This window comes from Rhinopithecus roxellana, chromosome 1 (genome assembly GCF_007565055.1).
Source record: "Rhinopithecus roxellana isolate Shanxi Qingling chromosome 1, ASM756505v1, whole genome shotgun sequence".
Taxonomy (NCBI): Eukaryota; Metazoa; Chordata; class Mammalia; order Primates; family Cercopithecidae; genus Rhinopithecus; species Rhinopithecus roxellana.
Window position 1 is genome coordinate 171,067,719 of NC_044549.1, and position 12,564 is coordinate 171,080,282.

The 12,564-nt window shown below is 35.1% G+C and overlaps 1 pseudogene across 1 annotated transcript; it reads left to right on the plus strand.

Moving 5' to 3' along the window:
- Positions 1–297: 297 nt before the first annotated feature.
- On the plus strand, positions 298–859 carry LOC104680790 (annotated as a pseudogene). Its single transcript, XR_750504.2, has one exon. The product of XR_750504.2 is annotated as a 40S ribosomal protein S16 pseudogene (transcript).
- The last annotated feature ends 11,705 nt before the right edge of the window (positions 860–12,564 follow it).

Genomic DNA, 12,564 nt, shown 5'->3' on the forward strand with positions numbered 1-12,564 from the left:
CAACAACAAAAAAGTAGCATACTATTCTAGTAGCAGATAAATGTTTACATAGTTTAGGAGAAAGAAATAGGATTAGATACACATTTACAAACCATCTGCTTTTGTTCTCAATAAAATCTCATAAGCCAGTAATTCACGAATAAAGAGATTACAAAAAATAAAGTAATAACAAAGATTAAAGGAAGGTGCCTAAGACAAAAGCTGGGATTAAAAGAGAACTGGATGAGATAAGGAAAAATATTTGGAGATTAAAAATGCAAAAGCAAAATGGAAATTTTTATTGAATATAATAAAAAGCAAAATCCCTTTTCCGGTTGGAGCGCCGCGCGGTTAGGTTCTCTCTTCCACGCTCGCATCAATGCCGTCTAAGGGCCCGCTGCAGTCGGTGCAGGTCTTCGGACGCAAGAAGACAGCCACAGCTGTGGCGCACTGCAAACGCGGCAATGGTCTCATCAAGGTGAATGGGCGGCCCCTGGAGATGATTGAGCCGCGCACGCTGCAATACAAGCTGCTGGAGCCAGTTCTGCTTCTCGGCAAGGAGCGATTTGCTGGTGTGGACATCCGTGTCCGTGTGAAGGGTGGTGGTCACGTAGCCCAGATTTATGCTATCCGTCAGTCCATCTCCAAAGCCCTGGTGGCCTATTACCAGAAATATGTGGATGAGGCTTCCAAGAAGGAGATCAAAGACATCCTCATCCAGTATGACCAGACCCTGCTGGTAGCTGATCCCCGTCGCTGCGAGTCCAAAAAGTTTGGAGGCCCTGGTGCCCGTGCTCGCTACCAGAAATCCTACCGATAAGCCCATCATGACTATCAAAATTCATCTGTGTAATAAACAGTTTTTGAGGGAAAAAAAAAATAAAAAAAAAATAAAAAGCAAAATTGACACTATAGAAAAAGAGAGATAATACTGTACTAAGCACTTAATACTTTAATCATAAAAAGAAATAAGGAAAATAAATGAATTAATGATGTTACTGTAATAAAACAAAGTACCCTATTTGGCAACTGCTGAGGAGACATTCACTGAAACATGGGGAAGCAAATATGATAAAGACTTACAAAATGAAAAATAGTTCTTATATGCCTGATTGTGTAAAGAGAGAATATAGGAAATATTCAATATAAGCAACACAAATATTTTAGCCATTAATATGGCATTTTTAAGAAAAGAAAATACCATATGTAGTTGGAAACCTCATTATATGGTAATCATTGTCCAAGAAAAGATCAATTATCAAAGTTGGTGCTGGAAAAAGTAGGAAGCATGATTATATCACTAACCATAGAAGATATTAAAAATATATCAAAGAATTATTTCCAACAAGGGCCCTGGCCTCAGACAGATTTGATGGTCATTTATTTTAAAATGTCTAACACATAAAGGGAAAAGTCTCTAATATACCTTATAATTTTTACATAGCATTGAAATTAATAACAAAATATAAAATTTGCATGCCAATATCTGCTAAAATACATAGATTCAAGAATCTTAAATTTAAACAATTTGAATTCAATAGAATATAAATCAGGAACATCAAGATTTTGACTTTAACATATTAAATCATAAAGTATAATCTCGATGTTCAAAACACATTTCTGATTAAAACATCATACCTAATTAGAAAATGCATACAGGGATATTCTTTAGAGAAAACAAGAAGAAACCTGCTGTTTATTAAAAATTTTACTTGAAGATCTGTGCAATAGATCTAAGTCAGATTTTTATTAAAAATTATAGTTGAAGCTTTATGCAGTTAAAAGAAAACAGAGGCCAGGCATGGTGACTCACACTTGTAATCCCAACACTTTGGGAGGCCGAGGCGGGTGGCTTACCTGAGGTCAGGAGTTCGAGACCAGCCTGGCCAATATGGCGAAACCCTGTCTCTACTAAACATACAAAAATTAGCCTGGCATGGTGGCACATGCCTGTAATCCCAACTGCTTGGGAGGCTGAAGCAGGAGAATCGCTTGAACCTGGGAGACGGAGGTTGCGGTGAGCAGAGATTGCGCCATTGCATTCTATCCTGAGCAAGAAGAGCAAAACTCTGTCTCAGGCGAAAAAAAAAAAAAAAAAAAAAAAGAAACAGAAATAAACGCCAAAAACACTGAGAATGAGGAAATAAAATTATTGAGATCACATGATTTTTTACATTAAATATATACCATAAACATATATTAAACATAAAAAGACAAATCACTGGTTTGATTTTAATTATAGCAATATGGTATAGTGGGTAAACTGATGGAACTTTCCTGGCACAGAAAAACAAAGAAAAAAACTGTAGTATAGAATATGTTTTAAATATCATTTAAAATATATAGACAAGCTGATGAAAAAAATGTAAAGAAAATCCTCATAAATGAAAAACAACGGAGGCAAGAGAAGTGAAAGAGTTGTAAAGCAAATACCTCTCCTTGGCACACAAGCAGGTTCCTGATGGCTAGAGCTTTTCCTTTCACAGGCCATATGTTTATGAGAAGACAGTAGTGGCAGGAGGCAAGACCCAGCATATGTGCAAGGTGGGAAATCCCATTGACAATGGGATAAACCAGTTTACTGTGAAGTAAGACAGAGTACCACATAAGCCACTCTACTAAAATACACAATACATGTAGCTGCAAGCGGGGCTGGATATTTTGTCTTCATTCTAGGCAACATGTGCAGCCAACAATCTTATTATCATTGAACAATGGAATGGAAATTGGATGAAAAATGGCAGTTTCTTGATGATCATCAAATAATTGGTATACACCAATTATGTTATCCTAGCAGAATGTAATTAACATTAACACAAAAGATGAACTATCTTTCAAATTTTGAAATTAGAAAATTAGTTAAAATTGTACACATTTCTATGATTAAAACTCTTAAGAATAGATGAAAACTCCCTGTCATCATTACTAAAAGACATTTTATATTTCTTTAGCTAGACGAATAAGACAAAATTTAAATATTTCATTTAAAATAAAAATACAAATCTTAGGTAACTAAGAATAAATTTAATGAAAGATGTGTGAGGCCTTTTAAAGTAACATTCAAACTAATTGGAACAATATTAGAAAATGTATAGAGATAAAGCCATGCGCAAGAATACAATGTCTAAAATGGTAGTTATCTTAATTATCTCTAAATTATCTAAAAATTCCATAGAATACCATTAAAAGCCCAACAAATCTATCCCATCTGAAATGAAAATTTTATTCTTAGTTTTAATAGGAGAGCAAAAGACAAAAGAATAGCCAAAAGAGTTTGCAAATATAGAATAAGTGTTATAATGCTATACTGTTTACACTGAGGACAGACTCAAGCATAAATATAAATTGTACATACCATAATGGGAAATTACAGATCAGTGAGTAGGAATAGGACATTCACAGAAGAGGAAAATAAATAGCATATACAAATAAATTATATATATACATATATGTATATATATATATGTGTGTGTGTGTATATATAATTTTGCTATTCATTGATAGAAGAACATATTAAAACCACAATGAGAAACTAACTCATACACAGAAATTAGAAATAAAAAATTTAATACTGTGTAAATACCAAGTGTTGGTGAAGATGTGGAGTCCCAGGACCCCTCCTAGGTAGCTGTTGGTTAGCGAAAATTTATTTTAAAAGTTTAGAGATAAATTTGTGAAGAGAGGATAGTAAGATTGAAAATCTGCATCCCTGCATTCTGGAAGTGTGAATCCAGCTGTACAATTTATAAATATTCTCATGCTGTGTGCATAGGAGACAAGAACAAGAAATTTCATATGAGCATAGTTACAAAGTATAAACATGGAAACTATAAATGTCAGTAAATAGGAAAATGAAAAAAAGTGTGCACTCTGGATTAAAAAGGATATACACACAGTGAAACAATATGAAGAAGAAATACATGAATTGGTATAGACAAGAATTTCAAACCACAATATACTACAAAGAAAAACAAAAAGAGAATACATGCAGTATGATACTCTACATAATTTTAAAAATCAACAGGACAATAGTATATATTGCTGCATAACATGTATTTCTATATAGTGCCAGGTTCACATGCAGTAGCCTGAAATGATAAACCATAAATTCATAATGGCTTCCAGCAGACACAAGAGTAAGAGATGTGCTAGGGTAGAGGATTCAACTATAATTGTAATGTTTTACCACTTAAGCCTGTTGGTAAGTACCTACACTTTTTTCTTTACCATTTTTGTATGTCTGAACATTTTTACCTGCCAAAATAATTTCACTTGATGGATATTTTAAAATTTAATTTTAATTAACAAAATTACATATATTGTGTATAATATGTTTTGAAATACGTATACATTAGGGAATGACTAAATCTGATTAAAATATGTGTTACTGTACATATTTCTTTGTGGTGAGAAGACTTAAAATTCACTTACCTCACAATGTTTAAGAATACAATACATTGTTATTAACTATAGTCACCATGTTGTGAACTGGACTTACTGCTCTTATGTAACTGAAATCTTGTATTACTTGACCGACATCTCCCAAACCTTTGGTTCCACCCCAAACCCCAATCCTTGTAACCACCATTTTCCTCTTTGTTTCCATGAGTCCAACTTCTTAAGATTCCGTATATAAGTGAGGTCATGCAGTAGTTGTCTGTCAGTGCCCAGTTTATTTCGCTTAACAAACGACCTCCAGGTTCATCTCTGTTATCTCAGATGACAGGATTTCCTTCTTCTTTAGGGCTACATAGTATTACACTGTGTAATTGTGTATGCCTTCTTTTGAAAAATGTCTATTTCTATCCTTTACCCATTTTTAAATTGAGTTATTTGTTTACTTGCTATGGAATTGTTTCAGTTTCTTATATATGTTGGGTGTTACTTCTTTTCAGATGAATAGTTTGCAGATTATTCTGTGTTTGTCTATAGGTTGTCTCTTCACTCTGTTGATTGTTCACTTTGCTGTACAAATTTTATTTTCATATAATCTCATTTACCTGTTTTTGTTGTCTGTGCTTTTGGGGTTATATAAAAAAAAAAAAAAAAAAAAAATCATTGCCCAGACCAATGTCAGGAAATTGTACCCTTGTTTTCTTCTAGCAGTTTTATTGTCTCTGGCTTTACACTTAAGTCTTTATTTTGAGTTGATTTTTAATATATGGCCCAATTTCAGTCTTCTGAATGCAAAAATTCAGTTTTCTCAGCAACATTTATTGATGAGACTGTTCTTTCCCCCTTGTACATTCTTGGTGCATTTTGTCAAAAATCAATTGGCCTTAAATGCATGAATTTCTGGGCTCTCTATTCTGTTCCATGGGTCTATGTGTTGGTTTTTATGCCAGTACAATGCTGTTTTGATTACTATAGCTTTATAGTATATTTTAAAGTCAAGTCATGTGATACCTCCAGCTTTGTTCTTTGTGCTCAAGATTGCTTTGGCTCTTTGGGGTCTTTTGTGGTTCCATATACATTTTAGATATTTTATTTATGTGAGAAATGTCATTGAAATTTTGATAAGTAATGTATTAAATTTGTAGATTGCTTTGGGTATATGAACATTATAATGACTTTTTTTTTTTCTAATCTATGGACACAGGTTATCTTTCCATTTATTTGTGTTCTTTAAGTCTTTTATCAATATTTTACAGTTTTCAGTATACAGGTTTTTACTGCTTTGGTTAAATTTATTCCTAAAAATTTTACTATTTTTATAACTATTTTAAATGGGATTGTTTTCTTTTTCAGAGAGTTTATTATTAGTGTATAGATAAGCTACTGATTTTGTATGTTGATTTTCTATCCTGAAACTTTACTGAATTCATTTATTAGTTCTAATAGTTTTCTAGTGAAGTCTTCAGGGTTTTCTTTTTTTTTAAAATTATTATTATACTTTAAGTTCTAGGGCACATGTGCACAACGTGCAGGTTTGTTACGTATGTATACATGTGCCATGTTGGTATGCTGCACCCATTAACTCATCATTAACATTAGGTATATCTCCTAATGCTATCCCTCCCCCTTACCCCCATACCATGACCCCACGACAGGCCTCAGTGTGTGATGTTCCCCTTCCTGTGTCCAAGTGTTCACATTGTTCAATTCCCACCTATGAGTGCAAACATGCAGTGTTTGGTTTTTTGTCCTTGTGATAGTTTGCTGAGAATGATGGTTTCCAGCTGCATCCATGTCTCTACAAAGGATATGAACTCATCCTTTGTTATGGTTGCATAGTATTCCATGGTGTATATGTGCCACATTTTCTTAATCCAGTCTGTCGTTGATGGACATTTGGGTTGGTTCCAAGTCTTTGCTATTGTGAACAGTGCCACAATAAACATGTGTGCATGTGTCTTTATAGCAGCATGATTTATAATCGTTTGGGTATATACCCAGTAATGGGATGACTGGGTCAAATGGTATTTCTAGTTCTAGATCCTTGAGGAATCGCCACACTGTCTTCCACAATGGTGGAACTAGTTTACAGGCCCACCAACAATGTAAAAGTATTCCTATTTCTCCACATCCTCTCTAGCACCTGTTGTTTCCTGATTTTTTAATGATTGCCATTCTAACTGGTGTAAGATGATATCTCATTGTGGTTTTGGATTTGCATTTCTCTGATGGCTAGTGATGATGAGCATTTTTTCATGTGTCTGTTGGCTGCATAAATGTCTTCTTTTGAGAAGTGTCTATTCATATGCTTTGCCCACTTTTTGATGGGGTTGTTTGTTTTTTTCTTGTAAATTTGTTTGAGGTCTTTGTAGGTTCTGGATATTAGCCCTTTGTCAGATGAGTAGATTGCAAAAATGTTCTCCCATTCTGTAGGTTGCCTGTTCACCCTGATGGTAGTTTCCTTTGCTGTACAGGAGCTCTTTAGTTTAATTAGATCCCATTTGTCAATTTTGGCTTTTGTTGCCATTGCTTTTGGTGTTTTTAGACATGAAGTCCTTGCCAATGCGTATGTCTTGAATGGTATTGCCTAGGTTTTCTTCTAGTGTTTTTATGGTTTTAGGTCTAACATTTAAATCTTTAATCAATCTTGAATTAATTTTTGTATAAGATGTAATGAAGGGATCCAGTTTCAGCTTTCTACTTATGGCTAGTGAGTTTTCCCAGCACCATTTATTAAATAGGGAATCCTTTTCCCATTGCTTGTTTTTGTCAGGTTTATCGAAGATCAGATGGTTGTAGATGTGTGGTATTATTTCTGAGGGCTCTGTTCTGTTCCATTGGTCTATATCTCTGTTTTGGTACCAGTACCATGCTGTTTTGGTTACTGTAGCCTTGTAGCATAGTTTGAAGTCAGGTAGCATGATGCCTCCAGCTTTGTTCTTTTTGTTTAGGATTGTCTTGGCTATATGGGCTCTTTTTTGGTTCTATATGAACTTTAAAGTAGTTTTTTTCCAATTCTGTGAACAAAGTCATTGGTAGCTTGATGGGGATGACATTGAATCTATAAATTACCTTGGGCAGTGTGGCCATTTTCAGGATATTGATTCTTCCTCTCCATGAGCATGGAATGTTCTTCCATTTGTTTGTGTCCTCTTTTATTTCATTGAGCAGTGATTTGTAGTTCTCCTTGAAGAATTCCTTCACATCCCTTGTAAGTTGGATTCCTAGGTATTTTATTCTGTTTGAAGCAATTGTGAATGAGAGTTCACTCATGATTTGGCTCTCTGTTTGTCTGTTATTGGTGTATAGGAATGCTTGTGAGTTTTGCACATTGACTTTGTATCCCGAGACTTTGCTGAAGTTGGTTATCAGCTTAAGGAGATTTTGGCCTGAGACGATGGGATTTTCTAATATACAATCATGTCATCTGCAAACAGTGACAATTTGACTTCCTGTTTTCCTAACAGAATACCCTTTATTTCTTTTTCTTGCCTGATTGCCCTGGCCAGAACTTCCAACACTGTGTTGAATAGGGGTGGTCACGTTGTTTGAAAACAGGAACTTAATTTCTTACTCTCCAGTTTGGATGTTCATTGGTATTTTTATAGAATGTTTTACTTTTGTTTTCTTTTTTTCAAATTATGATTTGTTTTACAGTTACTTATATATATTCTTCCACTCCCCCTGTGTAGTATAATCTTTCTTTGGGTAGGAAAAATATTCAGCATGCAAGTTCCTCAGGGTCTAGAGTAAATTTACAAAAATAACCTAAAGTGTTTTAAGAGTGCACGTCTTTAATTTTGCCTGTTCTATTTTTGTTGAATTGGTATAGCTATAATCGTTATATAAATTATAGTCTTAAAATAACTGATGGTCATTTCCATAGCAAACCTGTACAGCAATATTGGTTATCTTATTGGTTACTAAAGTCACCAGCAGCCTCTTTAGTTTCTGCAGATACAGTGAAACCTGAAAGCAATTTGATAAGAAATGGCAGTTTATTATTGGTATTCTCCTCCTGACACAAGCTCACAAAATTTGAATAGTGTTAAAAACTACTCTGTAGTATGTTGTAATCATAAAAGGACCTCAATCTAGCCTGTATCCTCTCTACCAAATCATTTCTTAGAATTAATTGGAATCAAATAATGTTGCAATTCTTTTTTAAGAACTGTGTAATATAATGTAGTCATCATTATATGAATTTGGTGAGAAAACAAAGAGCACAAGTCCATGGCTAACTATATTCAAGAAACTTTGCACTAAATAAAGTTAAACTAGTTATTGATTGATTCTCAGAGTGGTTTTTAATCATTTTAATGCTAAGAAAATGAAATCTTCAAAATGGAAATTTGATCCTTTTATATTGTTTTGGTTTTTGTTGTTTTCTATTTATTTTCAATTTTAGGCATAACCATTTATATTCAAAATATTTTCCACAGAATTTAGCTTGGGAATCACTGATGTAACACGTTAAGAGGAGAAGGAGCTATGGATAGTCACACACACACACACACACACACACACACACACACACACACATGTTTCATGTATATTTATATATTGTATATAAATGTTATATGTAATATATATATATATATACACACACACACGCACACACACACATACTGCTTTCTCCTCATTCTCCTCCCTTCCTGTTTAAGTCTCAGTCAACCTCCCATCCTCACTTTGTTTAAATGGAACATTTTATAGTAACCTTTAAGCCACCTTATGACTTATGGCTAATCATATGACCTTTCCTGAATCTTTATTCTCTTTGGCTACTGTGTGTCTTTTTAAATTCTTAACAACATTTTAAAAATTTATTTTTAATAGCACACATTTTCTTTGATTTTAACTGCATTTGAGCTTTTTCTTAAAGCATGAAGATTATATGCCTGTTTTAATAAATCAAGCAATAGAGACACAGGAGAAGTTCTGAAACATACTCTTCCCTCTACCCTTCATTATTATATTCCCCCAAATTGATCAATGTTCATGAGTCAATAACAACCACTGCTTAGTTTTCTCTGTGCCCAAAGAAAACTGTAGAAACATATTTATAGATGCACAGATTATTTTTAAATTTGTTTCAATATCTGTAAATATTGGATGAAAATATGCATTGTACATTTAAATATACTTTTAAAATGTAACCCAATATCATTTGCTCCTAGGTCAATAGCAGTAGTCATGGCCATTCATTTTAAATGTTTTTATGTTTTATTATATATGCATACTATATACTCTTCTATATTATATAAGAAAATTCCCAGTTGTTATGAATTCTCACCACATGTATTTGCTGTGTTTATTATGCTGTTTCAAAAAGGAAAGTAGAAAGAAAAGAGCAGCCTGAGGTCAGATTACCCTTTGCTCCTCTCCTCTAGACAACTTCTGTTTAATTCCTCTATATTGCCTGGATGAGTGGGGCTTCTGCTCTGGACTTTACCCTCTGCAGAGTCCTCCTCTGGCTGCACTTCAGCCATGCCCCCTTCTTTCTATAAGGTAAAAAGTTCGCTGGTCAAGGGGCTTGTCCCTTTATAGACTATATCTATAGACTAGACTTTGCTCCAGGTATGAGGAATCCTGCAATTCCTCCAGGGTCTGTGTGAGTCCTTTCCCTAGGCTATCCTCCCAAAGGCAGAGGTCTGGCCAAAAGATGACTCTTTTTCAGATGAAGGGAAAGGTGGAGGAGATGGATTGATTTGCGATATGTCATTTGTGGTGTTGAAACATATGTTTGATAGGCCCTATTGGGGGTATCTTGGGTTGCGAATAAAGGGGTAGATTGGTATAGTCTGGGAGCTTGGGACTAGAAACAAGTCAGTCTTTCTATGCCACCATATTCTAGTGCGACCTTTAGGTCCTTAGGAGATTGTATTTTTCAAGATAGGAGAATACAATATATTTTAATAGTTTACTAATTCAATATATAACAGAAATACAATCTATCACATAAATAATGGCAGGGGGAGTATGAGGGCCTCCACGTATACTTATACCTCAGGTCCTGAAAATGTTAGGGCAGAACTGTTACTGTTGCCAAGGGTAGATGAATTATGCATCCTGATATTTGCATTCTTGTATAATCTCTTCTCCTTGAGTCTGGCCTGGCCCTTTAGCCATGGCACCATGCCAGTTGCTGGCCTAAGGCTTAAGAAAGTCTGGCAGCCTGAAGTTTTGCTTTCCAGAGAAGCCAACCACCATGCTCAAGACACTATGCTGTGAGGAAACTCAACCTAACCTTACGGAGAGGCCACGTGGAAGTTTCTATGTCAGCTGCAGAGGTATGCTCTCTTCAAGAAGGAATTCAGCATTCAACAAGGAGGGCAGTCAACTGAAAGCCACTAGCTGAAGGTTCTTCAGGATCTAACTCAGTGTTCAAACTGAGGCGGGCCATGCTTTTCTTAGTCCCCAACCTGTGGCTAAGCAGAATGGGGCTACTAGGTTCTAGTGATTCCTGCCCAACATGACAGTTTTTGCTCTGGAGCCACACATTGAGTCGATCAACATTTTGTCAGATCTGAATAGCCATCAAAAGTTAACTTTGTACAGTTCAGTTTCCTACCTCCTTTCATAGGTGCCAAATCTTCGTCACGGTCTGACGGCATTCTCTGTCCAATTCTGCTTCCCTTCTCATTTATCTTTCATAGGCATTAGACACACCTTTCCATGAAAAACTGCTTGCAATCCTAATTCCATTGTAGCTTTTTCTTCCTGGAGATCCCAGCTGAAACAGTAACTGAGGAACTAGCCAACAACAAGAACCTGGGATTCAAACAAGTGACACTACTTCATTTATGCCAACCTCCAACTGTTCAAACCACCCCCTCTAATGCCACACACAGCAATATCTCTGCCAAGCCCTGCCTGAGCTATAGAATCCTGAGAAATAGCGAACACAATTGTTTAAGGCCCATAAGTTTTGAGGGTAGTTTGTAGCAATAGATAACTTGAAACAGAAATTGTTATCTGGAGTGAGTGACATCATAATGAAACAATCTAAAACCTATGGCATTGGATTGATTTATAACCTTACATGTTTGGATATTTAGATAGATGGTACGTGGACCTCTACTTGTACTTTTTCCCTGGGCCATGCAAAAGTTATAGGTGAGCCAGTCATTGGTTGTCATGACATTTTCCTATTTATTTGCTTCTCCTTTGCCATAAATATTCTTGTCGACTTTCTCCTGTTTCTTTTTTCAGAAATCTTGGTTTCTTTCAAAGATTAGCCTTTGTACCTCTTGATCAACAATGCCTTTGGGAGGGGCCATGAGGCAGGAGTGGTAGCTTTCTCTGATCACATCTTCCAAAGGTTATAGTTTATTAGTTGTTACTGAGAAAGTGATGGAAAATGTTAGATTAAAAATATTAAATTTGTGCCTAAAACATTTGAAGTCAGACTGCAAGATGTGCATATAAAGTAATCAAAACGTGGTAGATTTTCTTTATGTTTATATTTTTCTACCAACCAAAGGTTCAGATCCACCTCATTTACCTAGTTCAGCCCTAGACTAGTTCCCACTCACTACAGAAACTTTTTTCATTAAGTTTATATGCTCTCATATATGAGTGTCCCATTGTGACTTTTTGATTATTTGAGCCATACACCTACATGTATGCCCAGTTTTGCTTTGCAAACTTTTTTTTTATTTTACTGCATTAAAAAATTTGTTATAATTCTCTTATAGAAGGCTTGAGTCAGATCACAGCCTTTGGAGACATGTGAGGTAGGTGCTGTCATCAGTTTTTCTCCCTTGTGTGAGAGAGCTGCATAGCCTATTCTACATCTCATGTGTTTGCATAAAAATTGAAACTTTTTCCGAATGTTATCTTTCTTTTGTGCAAAAATTATGTCCTGATGTACTGGGAATGTTTTAGTAGTATTTCACTATAATTTACCCAGCCTCTGAAAGACTGTTAAGTCTTTACAGTTTATTATTCAAGTGTAGAGAAAGAATTTATTGTTATCTATAGTATGTAATTCCAAACAAGTTATTAACAGCATGATGACTTGTTCATTCAGAGGAACACTGGAATTTTCCCACCAATAATAATAGAAATTAATGGGCCATAAAAAACATTTTGAAGCCAATTATAATCCTGTAGTGAAATATGTGTGTGAGTGTGTATATAAATAGATAGAGATAGGTAGTTATTCCCTGGTCCTGTAATGGAAAATAG